Raw genomic sequence first — 22608 nt, forward strand, 5'->3', positions numbered from 1 at the left:
ACAACCTTTTCCCTTGTCTTCCTTCTGGTAAATCTGATTCAAAGTTTTGTTCTTCTTTGTTTTAGTGCTGTTAAAGACTTACTTTTAGCCGGGCCGTGGTGGCGCACGCCTTTAATCCCAGCCCTCAGAAAGCAGAGGCAGGTAGATCTCTGTGAGTTCCAGGCCAGCTTGGTCTACAGAGCTAGTTCCAGGACAGGCTCTAAAGCTACACAGAGAAACCCTGTCTTGAAAAGTCAAAAATAAATAAATCAGTAAATAATAAAGGTTCTGACATCCTTGAAATCTTTTTTTTGTCTTCAAGCCATTTCATAAAGAAGTTCATACTGTAAGTTAGACTATAAAAATAACTAAGAAATAACTAACGTCGAGATTTATTATGAGAAAATGCAGAAGCAAACAATTTTGAGCACTGTGTGCAGCGGTTGGATAGGGACAATTGTGGCGATTCAAGCGTTTCCATCCATCCGTCCAATGGTGTATATCGTTTCAGTCACAATTTGTTCCCTCATAGACAGGGAACACAGATTTAGAGGCAGGACTATCTCAGATCTCCGGGAAATCGTTTCAGCCAGGGACTAAGGAGGAGGCTAGAAAGAGGCCTCTTACTGAGAGTGGGAATATGGGTTGTAGCTTCAGGAGCTCCAGAGGAGTTGGATCTGTGAAGGCAGGAAAATCTCAGCTTGGAGTAGAGGAAGGGAGGGATTAAAAATCCTCTTGAAAGCGAGCAGAGGAAAACGAAGAGGTTAAGGACATGTTCTGACACTTTCCACGTGTTCATAGAACGGGGTTTATCTCTGTAGCCAGGGTCTTTCCTCTGACAACACGTTTTTATTATTTTCCCATTCAGAGTACCGGCCTCATTAAGAATGGTTTGCTGTGTTATCCCTCCAACCCCACAGAGAAGTTCTGAATTCTGAGGTAAGCATAGGAAGGCCGCAAATAAACACAACGTGGTTTTTGAGGCAATTTTCCTGTTGCTTCTTTCTAGGGGGTGGGATGGAAGGGATAACGAGCAAAGATCCTGGCTGAGTTTAAACGAGAAAAGAATATTTATAAAAGAAAAAGTGTAGTCAGCTCAGCAGCGACAGTATTTCCTGACTGAGGCTCAGAGAGGGCATACCTCACTCATATTTAGACCCTTCCTGTGGCACTTACCTCCTTGTTAGACCAGGGAGGTGTTTTAAATTCTTAAGAAACAGCATCTTTGGAAGGAGGTTCAAAAGGAAACGGCGCTGTGTGAGTGGGGCGGGGCCGCGTGTTCGCTCCGTTTGGATTAAGAACCCGGTAAGGCCATCCCTCCTGGGGACCGGTTTTTTTTTCTTTCTACACCTATTACCCTCCAGGTCTGCCTTTAAAAGTCAAGACAGTTTCCCGGTGCTGCAGAAAATCCCATCAAGGTCCCTAGGAGAGCGGACCAAGTGCGCAATAGGAGTTTTCTTCTGGCCGAGAGGGGGAGCCCCGCGATCCCAGCCCCAGCGACTGGAAGTCCCGACCCAGCCCGGGCCGCCGCCAGCGCCAGTTCAGGCTTCGGCAGATTAGGAGACGGAGGGAGGGGACCGGAGCCCGTGAGTCCCGGGACCAGCGCCGTGTAGACGTCCACAAAGTTTCCTCGTCCTCCACGGACGCGGGACCGCGGGCCAAGGTCCCCGGAGTTCCCGTGCCTGCCCCCAGCCGAGCGGCCGCATCCCTCTGCGGAGCCAGGGTAGGAAGCCTACGCGTCCGTCCGTCCGTCCGTCTGGGTCCGGGCAGCTCCGGCCAGGTGGCGCGGGACCGGGAACAGAGCCCGGGAAACGGGCGCGGTCAGAGGGGAGGGTGGGGAGGGCGCGGGGCTGCGGCTGCCCGCAGGTTGCACAGATCCGGACCCCAAAGGCACGGGGAGTCGGCGGGCGGGCGGGGGAGGAGGCTGGGACCTGTTGCTGCAGGCGGGGGCAGTGCTGGAGGGAGGTGGGGGAGCCCTGGGTCCCCCGCGCTGCGCCTTCCCGCCGCAGCCCCCCGCTGGCCCCTCGGGGGGGAAACTTCGCCTGGATGCCGCGCGGGGCCGGGAGCGAGCGGTGGGGCGCTTGACCATCCCGCTGCGGGTGCGTTGAGCAGGCGCTGCCCAGCGAGCGGAGGCATCGCTGGGTCAGCGAGGAGACCCGAGAGAGCCAACTTCGTCCAGCCTGGTCTCGCTTTTGTTGGGTCGCTGGGAAAATGTGGGCCGGGGGCGGGGAGGCAAGAAGCTCGTGACCGGGCCGTAGATACTTTAAAGCCCCACGCGGTCAGGGCCCCCAGTCTGGGGCGGTGTCCACGCAACTGCCCTTTGGCTGGGCGTTTCAGATCCCCGCTTCTGCGGGCGTTGCGTTAGTCGGACCTGGCTTGGCAAGCTTGCTTGCTCGGGTTCAACTCCCGGTAGTGGCCTTGCTCACGACCTCGCTCAGAAGACAGTCCAGCTGGTTCTCTCTCTCCTCGAGTTGCTGGCCTGACTTCCCTGTGTGAGGAGGGAGCTCTGGGCAGTCTAGTTTTCTTGGAATGTGTTTACAATGTTGAATGGGACTTGAACAGGAAGCTGGACGCTGCAGCTAGAAATAGCGTGCCAAGGTAGAGCAAGGAAGACATAGCTGGTGTTGGGGAAACTCCCAAGTGTGGGCTGACAAGATACCCCCCTCCCGCCTTAATGTTTCTCGACGGAGCTATTCTTCGTTTGTACTTAGAAATTTACCTCTATTGTATCAGTCTGTAAGTTTGACAACATAATGTCGGTGAGGAAGGTGTAATACATTTATTCTGTGCCTTCTTTTAAAGATGTTGCACCAATGTTTAAGAACGAAAACTTTCCAGACAGTGCCAGTTCTAGCTCCCCTATTCATTCTAGGTTTTGCAGAGGCCAGGATACCGATGGTTTTATGTCGTCCATATGGGCGATCAGGTCGTAAAAGAGCAGATTGGAAGACAGAGTGAATGGCGAGAAGTGGGAAAACCCTGAAAAGAATTGGAAAATTTTCAGATTTGCAAATGGCCTGCTTGCTCTGCCAGCCTTTCCCTCCTTCCCCCTTGTAAACAAATAGCCTTGCTAGAAAACCCGCCTGTTGGGAGAGTTCAGACGCTGGTGACTGACTGCAAGCTTTTCTGGAAACAACGGTCTTGCTAAGGTATTGCTCCTCTGCATTATTAAATGCTCTCCTTGAGCTGTCCAGGAGCGTGTTCCAAGTTTTTACGACCGACAAGGAAAGAAGAGAGGAATCTGGCGGGCAGCCAAGCTATACTAAGCTCGGTAGCCAGGCCTGAAAGAGACTGGGAAAGTTGCAGGGAATAATTGGAATGGGTTGGTGGCGGTACTGCTTCTGAAATAAGGGGTTTCTTTTGAAAGGAAAAATTTAGATGATTGGGAGTCTTCTTGGAAAAAAAATAGCTAAGCCTAGAATGCAGTTGAGTATCACAAGCAGGCGTGGAGGCGGGACGTGGGACACTTCATTCTTTCTCTCTACTAGCTATGGTGCCCTCGCTGATGATGCTTTGCTTGTGCTTACACTATTACCAAGTCTCCTCCAGAAGCCCGTTGTTAGCAACAAGTTCAGTCCTTTGACCTTGACCTTTTGTCTTTGTTCTCCTGGCCAGTGAGAACTCAAAACCGGTTCCGAGCAGCTGGTTTTCCACCTAAATTAAATAATTCAATTATTTTCAACTCTCCTGGAATGTGGGGTCATGGAATTAAAGTGGAAAGTTCATCTAGTATTTCTTTCTTGTGTTTCAGAAGTCACCAGAATAAACAGATCTCCTTCTCTTACCTGAAGACGTACAAATCGGGGCATCTCAGTGTTTCACACACGCACACACCACTTTCTGATTGCAGGCTAGCCAGGCACTAGGTGTCTTATTTGCAGTTCTGACGCTTTCTGTGTTGACATCGCTTCTGTTTGGTCGTCTGTCTCTCATTTTTGTTACCCAGTGAGGTGGGCCTACTATTGTGAGCCTGGGAGATGAACTGTGGTTGCTATTTCTTCTGGCAGTGGGAGTTTGAGGTTGTAAATATCACCCTTCTCTCTGAGATTGACTTTATGAATCATCCTGGGTAAAATATCTTTCCTGACTGTGACTTCAGTTTTTCCACTTGCAAAGTAAAGAAACTTTCCTTTACACAGTTCCAAGCTCATTAAAGAAATGAAATGATGTTAAGAGCTTTCAGTCCTAAAGGTCATGAGCTTTCTCACTCAAGTCAACCGAGTTTATGGGACATTTAGATCTTTTTGTACACGCATAATATGTTGGTACATTTTAAAATTAATTTTTTGCATTTTATTCATAGCTATAGTTTAATGACAAATTTTTCATTTTTAATGTTTTTGAGATTTTTTACATCATTTTTAACCCCCTCGCTTCATTAACATCTTCTGTACCTCTGTTTACATCGTCTCAAATTCATCTCTTTAAATTATTACTGTTGCATGTATATGTATATACATATGTTACACACACACTCCACAAAAACACCCTACTGGTTCCCTTCAGTGTTACTGCTATGCAGATGTGTTTAGGATGACCACTTGGGATAGAGTAACCTATCAGGGATCCAGTCTTTCAGCCCTGAGCAGCCACAGGTGGACTGTAGCTCTCCATCTAGGGGTTGGAACCTTGTGAAATGTACAAATCCATGTGGACACATGAGCTGGTATTGTCACTGTGCCGATCTTGTTAGGGGACTAACATTGCTGAGATTTCCTGGGTACAGCTTTTCTGTCATGTCTACAGTTCCCCACCTAGACTTGACGTCCTGGTTCTCTGGTTCTTACGGTCTTTCTATCTTTTCTAACACAGTTCTCCCTGAGCCTTAACTGTGTGAGTTATGCTGGAAATGTGTTTCATTTGGGATTGGATGCCTCATGTCATTAATTCTCAGCATTTTGACCCACTGTGGATCCCTGTAATAAATAATCTGAAAAAAGAGTCTTCTTGGATGAGGCATGCGAGCTACACTTATCAGGCAGACGGGTGTGAGAGCTGCATGTCCGTCAGGCCTAGAAGTATAGGATGTCCCAGGCCCCTTCATTCTCTGATTTTCATCTTTTGAAGACGCTGAGTGAAATTTTGTTACGTTAAAGTCTGGGTTATTTTGTTAAACGGTACAGAATAACCAGTAAACTCACTGTTTTTGCTTTATTCTTTATATTAAAAACACGTTTTTGCCGGGCGATGGTGGCACACGCCTTTAATCCCAGCACTTGGGAGGCAGAGGCAGGCGGATCTCTGTGAGTTCGAGACCAGCCTGGTCTACAGAGCTAGTTCCGGGACAGGCTCCAAAGCCACAGAGAAACCCTGTCTCGAAAAACCAAAAAAAAAAATAAAAATATAAAAAAAAAATAAAAACATGTTTTTGTCTTTAAGCCTAGGTGATGTTTTTCCTTTGGGAAATGTTCACAAAGATATTTGCAAAGTTGTGCTTGCTCAACTGTTCAATAATTTGCATATTATAATATTTGCCGATTCGGAGCAAGTATGTAACCCTGTAGCCCGTAGTGGCTTCTAAGTCACGATTTATGGAGTTAAGGTTGGCTATCTACCACTTCACTCGGTCTCTTGAGTTTTGGAATTCCAGATGTGAGCCACCACGCCAGTTCTCTTTTCTTGGATGCAGCATTTGAGGGACTGATTATTGAGAGTCACGACAATTTCTGTAAGGGTTCTTTCTATGAGAGATTTGGAGCCAATGAGGGATTGACTCATTCTAGTATTTGTTATGTGTTGAATATGAACATAATTAGTTCTGTGTTAAGATTTCAGCACTGAGCTCGGCTTCATTGGTTCTTATGTGTTAGTTTATTGTCTGTTTGAATATTTATCATTCACGAACTTGTTAGTTGGTGATGCATGAAACTTTGTGAAATGGTTAATTTTACTTTCAGCTGGTAGGATGCACATTGACAGCGAAGCATATACCTGTTTTGAGTAGTATGTAGTGTATTTCATTGTAGTATGTAGTATTCATGAATGTTTAGCTCAAATCTTTAAGGTGAATAGGTCAATGGAACAGAGCAAACGGAATAAGAATGATAAATGACTTAAAGAAAGACAGCTCATCTCTGTAAAATCCATAGTCTTTCCTATTAGATTTCACATTATCACGAATAATGGATGTAGCAAAAGCAAGTATATATGGAATGAAGTAATATTGGTGTAGTCGTCAGAAGAACACTAGAGAAACTTTTGCTGAACAAAGGAGTTTCTTAGGATAGATTATGGTAATTTTAATAAAAAAATGTCTGTGTCTTCTATGGTGATATTTTGCTTGTTCTTTAGCAAATAAACCTTGCCTGAAGATCAGAGTGAGGAGCTAACCACCAGTTAGCCACACAGACCAGGCAGTGGTGGCGCACACCTTTAATCGAAGCACTGAGGAAGCAGAGGCGGGTGGATCTCTAGAGTTCAAGGCCAGCTAAGAGAGAATCAGAGCCAGGTGGTGATAGCTCACACCTTTAATCTGAGTTTTTGGGAGTCACAGGCCTTTAATACCAGCACTAGGGAGGTGGAGACAGAAGGGGATAAGGCTGGGTAGAGAGAGGATTATCAGGAAAGTGGAGACAGGAGCTCAAGTCTGAGGACTTGTAGAGACAAGATAACCCATTCGCTCTGAGGCTTTCATAGACGGAAGAACTAGTGGCTGGCTGCTCTGCTCTGATCTTTCAGCTTTTGCCCCCTAATATCTGACTCTGGGTTTTTATTATTAAGACCGATTAGAATTCGCGCTACAATCTTGTCTTTCAGAGTCTTTCCCCCCCCCCACGGTAGAATGGAAATGATGACTTTTTAATGTAAATTTTACTTAGACTGATTAGTTTTTCATTTGAGCTGCAATATTGCGCTCTATCTTCCAAAATCTCTAAAGGATAAAAAAAGTTATTTGTTTGAACATAATAATGAGTTCAAGACAGTTACAGAAGCCAGCGACATGGCTGCTGTTAGCCCTGGTCTCTAATGTACTCGGTGTTGGTGGATTTAACTGTGTCTGGTTTATGCATTTATAGATCAGGAAGGTTACATTTGTTCCTATGGGAGCCTAAATGTATTCAAATTGGAGGAAGAAAAATGGCATAAACTTTGAACATAGAAATTGCTCTGCTTTCAAGCAGCAGAGATACTAAATTGAGTCAGACCTTTACTTTCAAAGAGAATAACTGAACATTTCTCTTCCAGAGGAAGTCTCGCTGCTTTCAGATTGTTATTTGCTATTTGTTATTGGCTTCTGTCTGTTTTATACCTTAGGAAATGTTCTCAGCCACTCTAGTGATACTAACCATGCGTGGTTTTTAGTTTTTGAATAAGAACATAGTATATTGGCTCACATATTGTGTAGGAGGATAAATGCCATGTTTCTGTTTTCATTGAAGTGGTGTACCTGTATCTTGAAATTGGTTTTATGCTCCAACATTCCATGCTTAGAATAATTTACAAAGATGGCTTCCCTTCACAGAGGATGACTAACTCTTGAACTCTTGTGGCCACTTCCAGTATTCTGTACTGTATTGCAAAGATAAATAAAGCTTCAGAATGCAAACTTGTGCAACCACTCTGGAAAGCAGTGTTTCGGTTTCTCAGGAAATTCGGGATCAACCTACCCCTGGATCCAGCAATACCACTCTTGGGAATATACCCAAGAGAGGCCCTATCATACAACAAAAGTATATGCTCAACTATGTTCATGGCAGCATTGTTTGTAATAGCCAGAACCTGGAAACAACCTAGATGCCCTTCAACGGAAGAATGGATGAAGAAAGTATGGAATATATACATATTAGAGTATTACTCAGCAGTAAAAAACAAGGACTTCTTGAATTTTGCATACAAATGGATGGAAATAGAAAACACTATCCTGAGTGAGGTAAGCCAGACCCAAAAAGAGGAACATGGGATGTACTCACTCATATTTGGTTTCTAGCCATAAATAAAGGACAGTGAGCTTATAATTCATGTTCCTAGAGAAGCTAAATAAGGTGAATCCAAAGACAAACACATAGGCATCCTCAGGAATATTAACCTTCATCAGGCGATGAAAGGAGACAGAGACAGAGACCCACACGGGAGCACCGGACAGAAATCTCAAGGTCCAAATCAGGAGCAGAAGGAGACGGAGCACGAGCAAGGAACTCAGGACCACGAGGGGTGCACCCACACACTAAGACAATGGGGATGTTCTATTGGGATCTCACCAAGGCCAGCTGGCCTAGGTCTGAAAAAGCATGGGATAAATCCGGACTAGCTGAACATAGCGGACAATGAGGAATACTGAGAATTCAAGAACAATTGCAGTGGGTTTTTGATCCTACTGCACGTACTGGCTTTGTGGGAGCCTAGGCAGTTTGAATGCTCACCTTACAAGACCTGGATAGAGGTGGGCAGTCCTTGGGCTTCCCACAGGTCAGGGAACCCTGATTGCTCTTCGAGCAGATGAGGGAGGGGGACTTGATCGGGGGAGGGGGAGGGAAATGGGAAGCGGTTGTGGGGACGAGGCAGAAATCCTTAATAAATAAATAAATTTAAAAAAGAAAAAAAATAAAAAATAAAAAAAGAACTTATATTTAATATTAAACACATGGATAAAAACGTACTGGTGCACTCTCGTAATTGTAACTTTGTCTTCTGGTATAAATACCGATCATCACTGGCAATACACATAGTTACCGAGAAAGTCTGACTTATTATGAAGAACAAACTGTATAACAAAATTACTTTCAAAGTTATTTATTCCTGTGCTATATGCAGTTCCTTAGTGTAATTAGTAAGAAACTGCTTTACCCAGAGCATTCTCTTGAAGTACAATTTAATAAAATATTAAAAAGGTCAAAATTTGAGTAAGTAAACGTTTTTGGAATGATTCAGTTGCTACCTCTGATAGAAGTCAATGGGTACTTCGGATTTATTAAGTAGAATTGCTTTATCGCAAGAAGAACTATTATTTTGCATTTGTAGGAGTTACAAGTTTTTCTTCTAATGAACTCTAAATATTAGTTGAAAAATTTTAATAGCTGAGTAAGGAATGTCATGTGACCAGTATCATCTTCAATCATTTTAAAGGAAGAACTGATCTTCCATTTATAATAAGGGTTTTTCATAGGCTTGGTTGCTTAAGTAAGCATTCTTAAGAAATTTATGATCAGTTTGGAAAAAAAATCCCCAGAATAGTGGAAAAAGTTTTAAAAAACTGTTTTAGATGGGATATTATTGATCTAGTGTGTGCTTTTGTTTGCCACAATGACTTTCAGCTACATCGTTGTAACTTTGCAATCTTCACCTTTTCTCCCTTTGAAAAATACGTGTTTAAAGTATGAATCGACAGAGAAGTGGACTCTGCTGTGGTTGAAGCGGGGGAATATTTATTGAATACCACGCATTCTTTTGTAGTTCTGAGCATATTGGTAAGAGGCAGATCTTGCTGTAGGACTTGGCACTTTTCTGAGGGATAATGAAGAGGATGTTGAGGGGGTAGAAGCAAGGGGAAGCAGTATGTTTTTTAGACAAAGTCTCCCTATTTCAAATGAACACTAGAGAAGGCTTGGCAGCATGAAGCCATGAGAATGATTTAGCAGCCCTTAGAGATGTTTCTCTTAGCCTTTATGTTTATGATGGCAATCTTTAATTACATGTAAGATTTAAGGAATTTTAACTGAATCATTTTTTAAAAAGTGATCATCTGTCATAGCTATCATCTTTCTATTTCTCTAGATCCAAGCAACATATAATTGGAGTCATGAGGAGGAGGTTGTTCTTTTTATTAAACATTTATGTTTAATCTGGGTATATGCAAATTAAAAGTATTTATCTTTGTCAGAGCATTAATTGCATTGGGAAAGACAATTGTCTGGCTAGCAATATTTTTCTTTTTAATGGGGACCTTTCACTTCTGTTTAAAGTACATATGCTATAATATAGTGCCCTATCTGTAGTCTTTTTCTTCTTTTTGCCTGGCTTGGTAATTTTGAGGGATCCATCTGTTTTATTATTTCAAAATTTATCGATGTTTGATTTCTTGAAATTGAAGGGGTTATTTTACTTTTAAAGTGTGTAAATAAGAAGGTATTTAAACATATTCATTTGAGGTGATCGATAAATACAACTTCATGTACTCCTCAATAGATCTATACTACCTTCAAATCCAAAGGACGGGGTGTTGGGGCTCAGAAAATAATATCCCAGCCTCTAAAGTCTGACAACCTTGGACTCAAAGAACAACATGACAGAATTTGGAAGCTGAGTTCTCCAGCCTCTCCTGTGACCATCCTTTTCATGGAGTGGCTTCGTCTGGAGCTGTCTCCCAAGAGGGAAGGCAATTATAGAATCTCTTTAACTTGGAAATACTATTGGGGGAAAAGAGACTGCATGTAGGACTCTGTTCTTGTCCAGTCATCATCTAATCTGAGGGCAATACTGAAACTTTATTAACGTTCTTTACCGACCTCATGTGACCACTTTTGCTTCTGTGTGTTCCTTCTTCCATCCTCCCAGGACTTAGCACTGGCCTCCCACCCTGTTTAAACCTGGGCTTATTCATATAACTTCAAAGAACTTTAATAACCAACGTTATTTAACCTTCAGTTATTCAATTTTGGATACTGCTATTTTAATCACGTGTCTTATAGTTTGCCTCTCCCCAGAACACACATACATCCACAAATGTGTGTGCCTTTCTTTCCTATTAAATATGTGAATTGTCAGTTCATTTTTAACGTTGGTATAATTTCCAATTACTTAAAACCAAAATTTGAGTAAGTGGAATCGTAATTATATAAGCAATCATGCTAGAAACAATGACTCAGTTGTTAAGTTAGATACCTGTCTCATCAGAATTTTAGGCAGAAGCTGCAGCTGTCTCAACAGGCACCTGCTCCAATATGGCAACTAGAGAGACGAAGATTGAGGAAAGGCAGAGTGGAGAGAGACCTAATCAATATGGCCACACTGACAGAAACAAATAAAGAGGATGTGTTAGTCAATGTCTATCTATCTATCTATCTATCTATCTATCTATCTATCTATCTATCTATCTTTCTATCTATCTATGGAATTTACTGGAATGACTTGCAGCCTGTTGCCGACTAATCCCCCAATGGATAGCTGTGAATGGAAAGTCTAAGAAGCTACAGTTGCTCCGTCCCATGGGGCAGTGTGTCTCAGCCGGTCTTCTGTAGATGCTGGAATCCCCAAGCACTAGGCTCCAGTGCCAGTGAAGGGATGGATGTGCTGACAAGGAGGGGACAAGAGGGCAAAGAAGAAGGAAGCTTCCTGCTTCTACTGTCCATAGAGAGGCTTCCAGCAGGAGGTGTGGCCCAGACTAAAGGGGCGTCTTTCTGCCTTAAAATCTGGATTAAAGCTGTGCCCTACATTTCTGGATTATAGTTCATTCCAGATATAGACAAGTTGACAACTGAGAATAGCCATAACCGAGGTCCAGGAACCCCTAAATCCTTCTTAGGGATACTTAATTATGCATAATTAAGCATCCTGGTCAAGGTGCAGTCTTAATTGCTGTTAAATTCTACAAGGTGGTTCTGCAAGGTAGTCTAAACAGGTCCCTACGGCTATCATCTAGGAACAGGATCAGTCTGGTTGGTTTGGGTCGTTTCTTCTGCTTCAGGGTGCAGCCTCAGCTGGGTGGTGGTCTGCCTTGGGTGAGTTTGCTGTTCCTGGAATCCATTGTGATTGCATGTTTAACACATTGTCTATCTCCATGCTCCTTGAATTCTTAATGTGTCTGCTGCAGTAGTAAGTAGGTAACTCAGACGCTAGGCTTTCATCCTTTCTAGTTACTTTTTCTAGGGCCCGAACAAGGAGTTGGTAGTTTTTCGTGCAAACAGTTTCTAAATGATTATTATACACGTGTTCTGTAAACATTTTGCATAATAGTGCCATTCATCTATAAAAATGTTTTCAGTTATTAAATATTACAATAACCTCAATGTAGCAAATACATGCATCATTTTATTAATAATATTTAATTTGAACTAAAAAATTAGGGGGTAAGCAAAATGAGGAATAATCTAGTAGGCTCAGAGTTAATCAGTAAAGAATAAATTAATTTAAAATATAAATTCATAATCTATAATCAGTTTGCAAAATTATACCACTATTCATTGGTTGTGGAGTATCTTTAGTATACTGATAATATTTATTACACATAAAAGATTAAACCAATCCCAGCTCCTGGTTTGAGTAATTTAAAATCATCTCATCTTAAAGCTGACTTGTAAGTATTTATGTAACACATAAATCTTACAGGAATGAAATTAAAACTGTGAACTGGAGACCCATCCACAGAGGCTTTAGAGTATAGATCTATACTGAGGTTTTATGTTAAAGGAGATAACACAGAATTCGTTTACCAGACAGCAGTCAGGCACTTGTGAGCTTTGGCCTCTGGGATTCTCTGCTGCACTGTCTAGACTTAGCAAGAATCTTGCTAGCTCAGCTGAGCAGCTACAGCGGTCACATCCGAGTAGACAGCTGGGTTTCTTACTGCACATCTGCAAGATGATGTCTGGTGGCTCTGGCTGCATCTAACAGGAGCCCTGTGAGATCCGCTTACCCACGGTCTCTATAACTGGTGGCTGGGATGCTGCTTTGTTATTTGTCTTCTATTCTTCCCCTTCCCGCTATTTCCCAGTTTTCTGTTACCTTTGGGCTTGAGCCCAGTGTTTCTTCCGTACCGCAAAAGAGTGGCTAGTACCTACTGTGATCCTGAATGTAGTTGGCCTTGCTTTCCTCCTTACATGTGCATCATGTTTCTATTATCCCCTCTTCCTCCACCCACCCGGGTCCCTCACAGTACGTGTGTATGAATGTGGGTGTACAAACAAGATCACTCGTATAGATCAGACTACAACTGTGTGATGTTAGTTCTCACCTTTCACCTTTTTGTGAGCTCTAGGTATGGAGCTCACTTCTTCAGGCTAGAAGAACAAGAAGTTTACTCGCTGAGTCATCTCTCTGGCCCATTTTTCATATTACGAATAATCTTTTTCTTTAACGCGAGTTTTCCAACCCCCTAACTCACTACAGTCATTAGTAACTGAATTATTTTCTTGACTTAGGAATTTGGTTCTGGTGCTTGGATGTATCTGTGTGAATGTTTGCCCCTTGTGTTCCAGGGCCTGCAAAGGTCAGAGGATTCCATCAGATCATGTGCAATCATGTGCAGCTGGAGGTACAGGCAGTTGTGAGCCAGCTGATGTTGCAGTTTCTGAGAACAGATTTCAGGCCCTTTGGAGATGCAATATGTTCTTATAGATGCTGGCTTATCTCTCCAGTTTTTTACTTAGGTTTTTGATGACTTAACTTAGAAATATTTATACCATTTTCTTGTAGCATGCTGTCTCAGAGTACGAAAACAACCTTTGGCTGTATAAAAGTGATAGGATTCACCCCAAGCTGAGAAGTGGCAAGCACAAGAATAAAATACATACTACTTTGTCAATGTCCTTCCAAGCTGAAGTATTTACCCAAATAGTTTAAGCAGAGAATGAAGGCAAGCAAAACTATAAAAAACCTAAGAGGCTCAAATAAAAGGCAAGAGTCACAAATGGTCAGGCTTGTTGTGAATAAGGGTATGTGAGAAAAAGAAAGTAGAAAAGGTTGTGTAGGTGGCGCAGAGCAGGGAAATCAGTGGGTGAGACTGTGGCTAGCAGTCATACAGATGCTGAGAAGCTGCTGTAAACAGGCAGTAACTGAAACAATGGCAAGGCTATTACTATATTAGGGCCGGTACCAGCATGGATACTAGAAACATGTAGGTCCCAGAGAAACGTAGCTAATAACCTGAATACCCAAGGAAAAGGAGAGAGACATCAGAGGGGCAGTTACTGATGCCAACATTCAAAGTCTGGGACCTCCTGCCATGCTGGCATTGAGACATTCATCTCAGTGTTTTGCATAAGAATGCAATAAACATGCTTAAGATGCTTCACCCATGAGATCATGACCTTCACTCCAAGCAACTAAGGAAGCCACACACTAGGAAGCTTGCTGTAGGGAGCCTAGAATAAAACATGCTACCATCCTCAGGATTATTGTTCTGTTAGAAGCTATTGTCCTATGAATGTTTTGGGGCCTCCATTTATGATTGCAGAACAGATGTGCTCTCTGGTGAGCATGTTTTCTGGTTTAAAAGCGGGCTACATTCTTATGGTTTTTGAAACAATTAACTGCTCATTGGAATGAAGGCTTTAAAGTGAATCTCATGACTTATTTTGGAAAATTTAGTAGTAAATACAATATGGGGTGGGCATGACAGCTCACATCTGCAATTCCTGCATGCAGGAAGTTTTGATAGGAGGGTTGCCCCAAATCTGAGGCCAGGCTGGGCTACCCTGGGGGGAAAAAGACTTCCAGGCCACTTGGTCTTCTGTCTTGTTTTTAAAACACACACACACACACACACACACTCTCTCTCTCTCTCTCTCTCTCTCTCTCTCTCTCTCTTTCTCTCTTCCCTCTCTTCCTCTCTCTGTCTTTCTTTCTCTGTATCACCTTACAGTAGATGTAAAGTGAGGAAGAGATTAAGTATTGTAAATTGAATTTCTAGGGTCTTTTTCTCTTTAAATAATCAAACAAAATATAATCTATCCCCCCTTATTAATTTGTCCTTCTTTTAGGATTTTCCTGGCACCTGTCCTCTTTGTATACTTAAGAATCAGGACCAAAGGACATTTTTGAACAAGAGAGTAACAGTAAGAAAAGAACTTACAGAGTCCTTCCTCTATCTTCAGCATTATTGTTCTTGTTTTCAGTTATTTGTAATTATAAACTTGTTCTAAGTGTCCACAGGTAGCCAGCAATGGAGGCAGAGTAGCCAGTAGACTGTGAATAATGTTGGCAGCCCCTGGAGCTCTGCATCACTTTGAATTACCTGAATGTCGAGACCTGTTTCCTTCTCGTTTGTCCTCCTGATGGCAAAACAGCCAATCGTTTCTTTGTCTCAGACATAGCAAATTGGAAAACCCGTGTATCAGGACATTTGTCTATAGCCCACCTAGTAAGAGAAAACATAAAAATTAACTCACTGGTCTAGTTGTGTGCATATAACCTTGACTTTTACTTGATTTGTTTTGTCAGAAGATTAATAGTTTTGATTGTAGGAGTCTTACATTTGGATGTTAAATGTCCCTCAAAAAACCTGTGTTGGAAGCCTAGGCCCAGCAATTGATTATGCTGTTATGGGTGAGACTGGAAATTTTAAAGTTGGGGCATAGTGAGAAGTCTTTTAGGTTTTTAGAGGCTTGTATTTGGATGAGATTGTGGGACACTGCTCCCTCCTGCCCCTCCTCTGTCCTTCCCTGTTTCTATCTTTCCTTTCTATCTGTCTCGCTCTCCCATTCAGTATCTATTAGTTGCTACTTGCGCCTAACTAATTTTCTGACTCCACGTAGACCCAAAGGTAATCATGCCACTGTTATCATGTATGAATACTCCCCAAACTCTACACCAAAACAAATCTTTTCTATTTATAAGTTGATTATTTTATTCATATTATTTTAGTGACTTATATGCTATCTGAGTTTCATTTCTGTTGCTTTGATAAAATACCCTGACAAGAAGCAATATAGTAGGGAAACATTTTGACTCACAAATCTAGGAGAGCTGGGAAGTTAAGGCAATGGAAATTTAAAACAGTAGGTCACACGTACTCAGGTACTTGCTTGCTTGTACTTAGCTCGCTGTCTGTGCTTTATTACAGTTCAAGAGTTGTTGCCTAGGGAATGATGCTGCCCACAGTGGGCTCAGTCTTCTCACCTCAATTAACTTAGTTAAGATACTCCCAAATTAATGTACATGATGTCTCAACAAGACTTTCTTGTAGATGATTATAGTTGTATTTAGGAAACAAAGTTAACCATTACATGATGGTAAGGTAATTCAAGGTAAAAACAAGACACTGATTTAATCATACCAATAATTTTGAATGATCTGTTATGTCCTTTTCACTTATGTATTCCGCACACTTTTTCTTCACTGAGATGATAGACGGGATAATCTTAAAGAACTTTCTATTCCTTATGATATTCTTTATTTTTGTTTTGAATACCTTATTTTAGAATATGTTTATCTTCTTCATACATATGTAATTTAAAACTTGCCCTAAGTTTGGCAAATTTATTTTACAAAGTTTTCTTTTTTTATAATAAGTTAGGCAGTTAGACAGTTGATCTCTTGTGTTATTTGGAAATTGAATGTTTTGAGAGGGTTCTTTTGACCTGACAGAGTATGGCTGCTAAGTAAAATTTCTTATGGAAAGTGTGTGTGTGTGTGTGTGTGTGTGTGTGTGTGTGAGAGAGAGAGAGAGAGAGAGAGAGAGAGAGAGAGAGAGAGACACTTGTAGGAAGCCATGTAGTAAGAGGGGAATATAAGGTTAGGCCACAAAAGCAGATGATTAGAGCAGAGCCAAAAAGTGAATAGAGAAAAAGGAACAGAAATTTCAAGGGATAATGACAGGGAGTCATAATAACGGGTTTGTTGATATACCATCTGTAGTTAGGAAGAATTGAGCTTTTCTTCAACCATTGTATACAGGCAAGAGAAGGCTGAAACAGAAGAATGGGAATTAGGAATTATTCTAGATGTACTTTGAAGAAAATTATTCTGTTCACTTTGTTTTTCAAATTTTAATTAAATTTTTGGTTACTATACAGTATGAATAATGTGGTTACATCATTTCCAGCTCTCCATATCTCCACCACACCAATCATCCTGTGTCTTCTTTCTCAGTTGCCTTCAAACCTATGGTCATTTTTTAAATTATTTTTTTTGCATATATACATACATAAAAACATTCTGCTGAATTCATTTAATGTTGCTCATATACATACATCTGCTTAAGGCTGACCACTTGAGGATGGGTCTTATCTCTGAAGAAGACTAATTCATCCTCTCTCAGCATCCTCTAATTGCCTCTCCACTATTCCTTAGATTTTAAGCTGGGGTCATCCTTGAGAATTCCTGGAAATCTCCCTAGTGTCAAGTATTTGATAATCCCATAATGGTTCCCTCAATCAATCTCTTTTCTTGCTTTTCCTCTTTGTACTTTTTCCAATTCAACCTTCCCTATCCTTCATGTTCTACTCTCCCCTCCCGTTTTCCCTACCCAATTTCTCTTCCACCTTCCACCCTCCCCAGCCCAAACTTGTCAGGAGCCGTTTTCCCCCCAAAATTATTACAGGAACCATCACCCTGGGGAGTCTGCAGAGAACCCCACTTCCCAATTGTATTGAGAATTGTTTTACTGGCAGAGCCTACCCCACACCCAATTATCTGTTAATAGAGAGCTATCTGTTAGCGGAACCCGCCCCACATTCCAAACTATCTAGAGAACTAGGTGTGTCAACTCGTGACTTCCTGGCCTACATGACCAACGTGAACCATGCAGCAAGAGTCCAGGCCCCTGTGCCCCCCTCCCCAATTCTTTATCCTATATAAGCTGTAACCCTGTCTCTAATAAACGGAGGCTTTGACAAATCTGCCTGGTCTTCTTCCTCTCTCCCCCCATATCTTACAGATAGCGCCTCTCCAGGACCCTGGAAATACTGAACTGCCAGGCGGGTTACAACCCCTAGACTGAGTAACCCACCGAGGCGGACTACACAAACTCCCAATTTACTCGGGATATATTGTCTATTTCCTTTTCCCAGGGTAATCCATGTATGTCTCTCTTAGGGTTCTCCTTGTTCGTTCTCTGGGGTCATGGAGTATAGGCTGGTTATCCTTTGCTTTATGTCTAATATCCACTTATGAGTGAGTACTTTCCATGTTTGTCTTTCTGGGTCTGGGTTACCTTACTTAGGATAGTTTTTTTTCCCTAGTGCAATCCATTTGCCTGCAAATTTCAAGATGCCATTTTTTTTTTTTTTACCACTGAATCGTTCGCCATTGTGAAAATGTACCACTTTTTTTTTTTTTTTCATTCTGCAGTTGAGGGGCATCTAAGTTGTTTCCAGGTTCTGGCTATTAGGAATAATGCAGCTATGAACATAGTTGAGCAAATATCTTTGTGGTATGAGTATACATCCTTTAGATATATTCTCAAGAGTGATATTGGTGGGTCTTGAGGTAGGTTGATTCCAGTTTTCTGAGAAACCGCCATACTGATTTTGAAAGTGACTGTACAAGTTTGCCCTCCCACCTGCAATGGAGTAGAGTACCTCTTAATCCACATCTTCTCCAGCATAAGCTGTTATTGGTGTTTTTGATCTTAGCCATTCTGACAGGTGTAAGAGTTGTTTTGATTTGCATCCCCCTGATGCCTAAGGGTCTTGAGCAATTCCTTAAGTGCCTTTCAGCAATTTGAGATTCCTCTGTTGAGAATACTCTTTTCAGATCTGTGCCCTATTTTTTAATGGATTATTTGGTATTTTGACATTTAGTTCGGTGAGTTCTTTACTTATTTTAGGAATCAGCTCTCTGTCAGATGTGGTGTTGGTAAAGATCTTCTCCCATTCTATAGTCTGCCATTTTGTCCTTAGCCTGATATAAGCTTCTCAGTGTCAGGAGGTCCCATTTATTAATTGTCAATCTCGGTGTCTGTGCTACTGGGTTTATATTCAGGAAGTGGTCTGCTGATCCAGCGTGTTCAAAGCTACTTCCCACTTTCTCTTCTATGAAGTTCAGTGTGACTGGATTTATGTTGAGGTCTTGGATGCATTTGGACTTGAGTTTTGTGCATGGGGATAGATCTATCTTCATATCTATTCAATATAGTACTCAAAGTTCTAGCTAGAGCAAAATGACAACAAAAAGGGATTAGAGGGATAAAAATTGGAAAGGAATAAGTCAAACTTTTACATTTGCAGATGATATGGTAGTATACATAATTGCCTCAAAATTTGATGAGAGAACTCCTACAGCTGATAAATGTGAATAAACCTCAGCTTCTCTGCCATGTCTGAGCTCTTCTCTTAGACTGTCTCTGCAATGATGGATTTAATTGCTTGAAACCATGAGCATAATCAGCCTTTCTTCCTTGATGTTGCTCCATAGTTCAAATGGATCTATTTGCATTCTTCTACATGTCAATATCCAGTTATGCCAGCACCGTTTATTGAAGATGCTTTCTTTCTTCCATTGTATAATTTTAGCTTCTTTGCCAAAAGTTAGGTGTTCATAGGTGTGTAGATTAATATTTAAGGTCTTCGATTCCATTCCATTAGTCCACCTGTCTATTTTTGTGCCAAAACCAAGCTGTTTTCATTACTATGTACAGTAAAGCTCAAAACTAGGAATGGTGATACCTCCTTAAGTTCCTTTATTGTAAAGTATTGTTTTTGCTATTCTGATTTTTTTGTTTTCCATATGAATTTGAGTATTGTTCTTTCAATATCTGTGAAGAATTGTGCTCGGATTTTGATGGGGATTCATTGGATCTGTAGATTGCTTTTGCTATGATTACCACTTTTACTATGTTGATCCTTCCTATCCAAGAGCATGGGAGATCTTCCCATTCTCTGATATTTTCTTCAATTTCATTCTTCAGATACTTAAAGTTCTTGTCATATAGGTTTTTCACTTGTTTGGTCAGGGGTAGCCCAAGATATTTTATATTGTTCAGGGCCCTTCAGCTGGAAACACAGACACTCACTTCTCTAGGAACAATCAGGAACCCTTATAAAGGAAAAAAAAATTTAATTGTGGTAACCTCCTTATAGTTTAGTGGTTCCATCTCTTATCATGGTGGAACATGGTAGTGTGCATGCAGACACAGTGTTGGAGGAGGAGATGTTGCATGTTGGTATGCAGGTAGCAGTAAGTAGACTGCCACATCGAGCTGTGTCTTGAGTACAGGAAACCTCAAAGCATGCCCACAAAGTGGCACACTTCCTTCAACATGGTCATACCTAATTCTATGAGGCCACAGCCCCTAATATTGCCACTTCCTATGAGATTATGGGGGCCAATTACACTTAAAGTCCTACAGGGTCCTTGTGAGATTTATCCTGTTCATGCTAACATTTCAACTAGTATCATTATTCAGGGCTTGTTTAGGTAGCCATATTACTGAAATTTCATGCAGGTAGCTTGAACTGGAGGACACTGCCTCAAAGCATACATGCTGGTACTCTCTCTTTTCTTATCTCTCTGCCCTGTCCTCTGTGATGTTCTTGCGCCTTCAGTGTAGGAGATTTGTTGTAGCTGCTTCCAGTCAACATTGTAACTATGATCTGTCTGTTTCTGCCTCTTACGGTGGTGTCTCTGTGACAGTCTTCGTCTGCTAAAGAAAGAAGTTTCTTTGATGAGGGCTGAAGGCTGCACTTCTCTGTGGGTGTAAGCATATTCTAGTAAGGGTTTTACTGCTGTCATGAAACACCGCGACCCAAGCAACTTGAGGAGGAAAGGGTTTATTTGGCTCATACTTCCATATTGCTGTTCATCGTTGAAGAAAATCAATGCAGGAACTCAAGCAGGGCAGGAAATGATGCAGAGGCCTTGGAGGAGTGTTGCCTACTGGCTTGTTTCTCACAGTTTGCCCAGCCTGCTTCCTTATAGAACCAGGACCACCAGTCTAGAGGCGGCGCCACCCACAATGAGCTGGGCTTCCCACATTGATCACTAATTGAGAAAATGCTCTACAAACATGTCTGTTTGCAGCCTACTACTCTGGGGGCATTTCCTCAATTGAGGTTTCGTCTTCGCAGATGACTATAGCTTATGCCAGATTGACATAAAAGTAGCCAACACAAAGCATAAGTTTTTAGAATGGAGCTATGAATTATATTGATTTAAATCAATAATAGGTTTCCTTTGGGGTCCATGACCTCTCCAGTTATGGGGAGTTGGCAAGGTTTTCAGTACCAGACACAGTTTCCCTTCTATTGGGCAGTCAGTCCTTAATGGTTGTGAGAGTGGTTGACAACTGGGTATTTGTACTACTCATTAACAGAGTGGATATAACATATGTATAATTATTGGGGAAAAAAAAGAATTATTTCTGCTTTGGAAACTGCTTGATTTGGCTTTCAATTTTTCTGCCTGTAATATTACATATTTTCCTTTGTCTAAACCAAAACTCTGTAGATATAAACTACAATGTAAAGACTTTTACATACTCAACAACTACAGTCATACCCAAATATGGATTGTGTTAGGTCAAACTTATGAGCTCCAGGCTTACATTATATCCAGTGTATATTATAATTCTAAATGATATTGAGGAGCTAGTTTCAAGTGACTATAGTGGAAGATTAAAAAAGTTTTGGGTATCATGAGTAACAGAAACCAAATAAAGATACTAAGGACATGAAAGTTGGTAGGAAAAGATTGACAGGGGGAAGGAAAGAGGCCATTGCTAGTCACTTTTCCATTGTTGTGATAAAATACCTAAAAAGAAAAAAAGAAACTTACAAAGAAAGATTTATTTTGGCTTTTAATTCAGTGGTTTTAGTCTGTGTTTTAGTAGCTACATTAATTTAAGGCCTGTGATAAGGCCAGTACATTATGGCAGGTGGGTGGTGGCATAAGAAAGCGTCTGATGGCAGAGCAACCAGGAAGCAGAGGGAGAGAGAGACTGGGGACCAGATAAAACCTATAAGAACATGACCTGCTGCAGGGAGAGATGGCTCAGAGGTTAAGAGCATTGCCTGCTCTTCCAAAGGTCCTGAGTTCAATTCCCAGCAACCACATGGTGGCTCACAACTATCTGTAATGGGGTCTGGTGTTCTCATCTGGCCTGCAGACCTATACAGAGACAGGATATTGTATACCAAATAAATAAATAAATAAATAAATAAATAAATATTTTAAAAGAAAAAAAAAAAGAACATGACCTACTTCCTCCAGTTTGGCCCATTTGCTAATAACCCTTTTAGCTGTGAATGAACTAGGTCCATGATAGCCAAGTCTCTTTTCAATAGCTCATTCACTCCAGCCGAGCCTTTAACATGTGTGAGAGGCATTTCCACACCAAAATAGGCTAAGGAATGGAGAGAGAGTCAGCAGCATAGACTTGTATCAGCTACTTTTGTCCTTCGGTGAATGGAAGGAGCAACATCAGGGAAGAAAGGCTGATTATTGGCGCCTGGTTTCAAGCAATTCAATCCATCATTGCGGAGACGGTATAAGAGAAGAGCTCAGACATGGCAGATATGCTGAGGCTTATTCATGTGATTTGGACCAGGAAGCAGAAAAATTAGGCAGGAACCAGAGGAACCTGTAATTGTCAAAGGTCTGACCTACTTACCTTCTTCTGCAAGCCAGAACCCCACTTCCGCAAGGTTTCATAGCCTTCCAAATAAGTTGTAGAGCAAGTGCTCAAGATTTATTTCAAGATTCAATCTGTAATAGGCATATTAAGGATATCAGAAGGTGTCTTCAACACGTTTGATTCATGAAATGTAATTGTTTGAAGTAGTGAGGACAGAGGACCAATTGTCTGAAAATGATAGGAGAAAATGTTTTGAGTATGGAAATACTGGATGAGTATTCCTATAGATTTTGAAAATTTATCCCAAGAGAGATATTTCAATTTATATACAGATATGAATGCTAACAACAATAATAACGGGGATACATTCTCTAAAGGTGGAAGCAGGGAGGGTTGGGTCTTGGAATGCATCTTGGAATTTTCTTGAATTCTCTAGTGTCCCGAGTTGTGAACATGGCCCTATA

At 41.5% G+C, this 22608-nt stretch overlaps 1 protein-coding gene across 1 annotated transcript in view; it reads left to right on the plus strand.

The window, feature by feature from the left end:
- The first annotated feature begins 1536 nt into the window (after positions 1-1536).
- LOC121458946 (PTB domain-containing engulfment adapter protein 1-like) overlaps positions 1537-22608 on the plus strand; it is a 222299-nt gene continuing 201227 nt past the window's right edge. Inside the window, exon 1 of the mRNA XM_041668381.1 lies at positions 1537-1702. The gene's annotated coding sequence lies outside the window, so the exon portion shown is untranslated. The remainder of the gene's footprint in view (positions 1703-22608) is intronic.

The sequence above is a fragment of the Microtus oregoni genome, unplaced genomic scaffold, assembly GCF_018167655.1.
Source record: "Microtus oregoni isolate MIOR12 unplaced genomic scaffold, Mior012 000018F_ref0000195, whole genome shotgun sequence".
Classification (NCBI taxonomy): Eukaryota; Metazoa; Chordata; class Mammalia; order Rodentia; family Cricetidae; genus Microtus; species Microtus oregoni.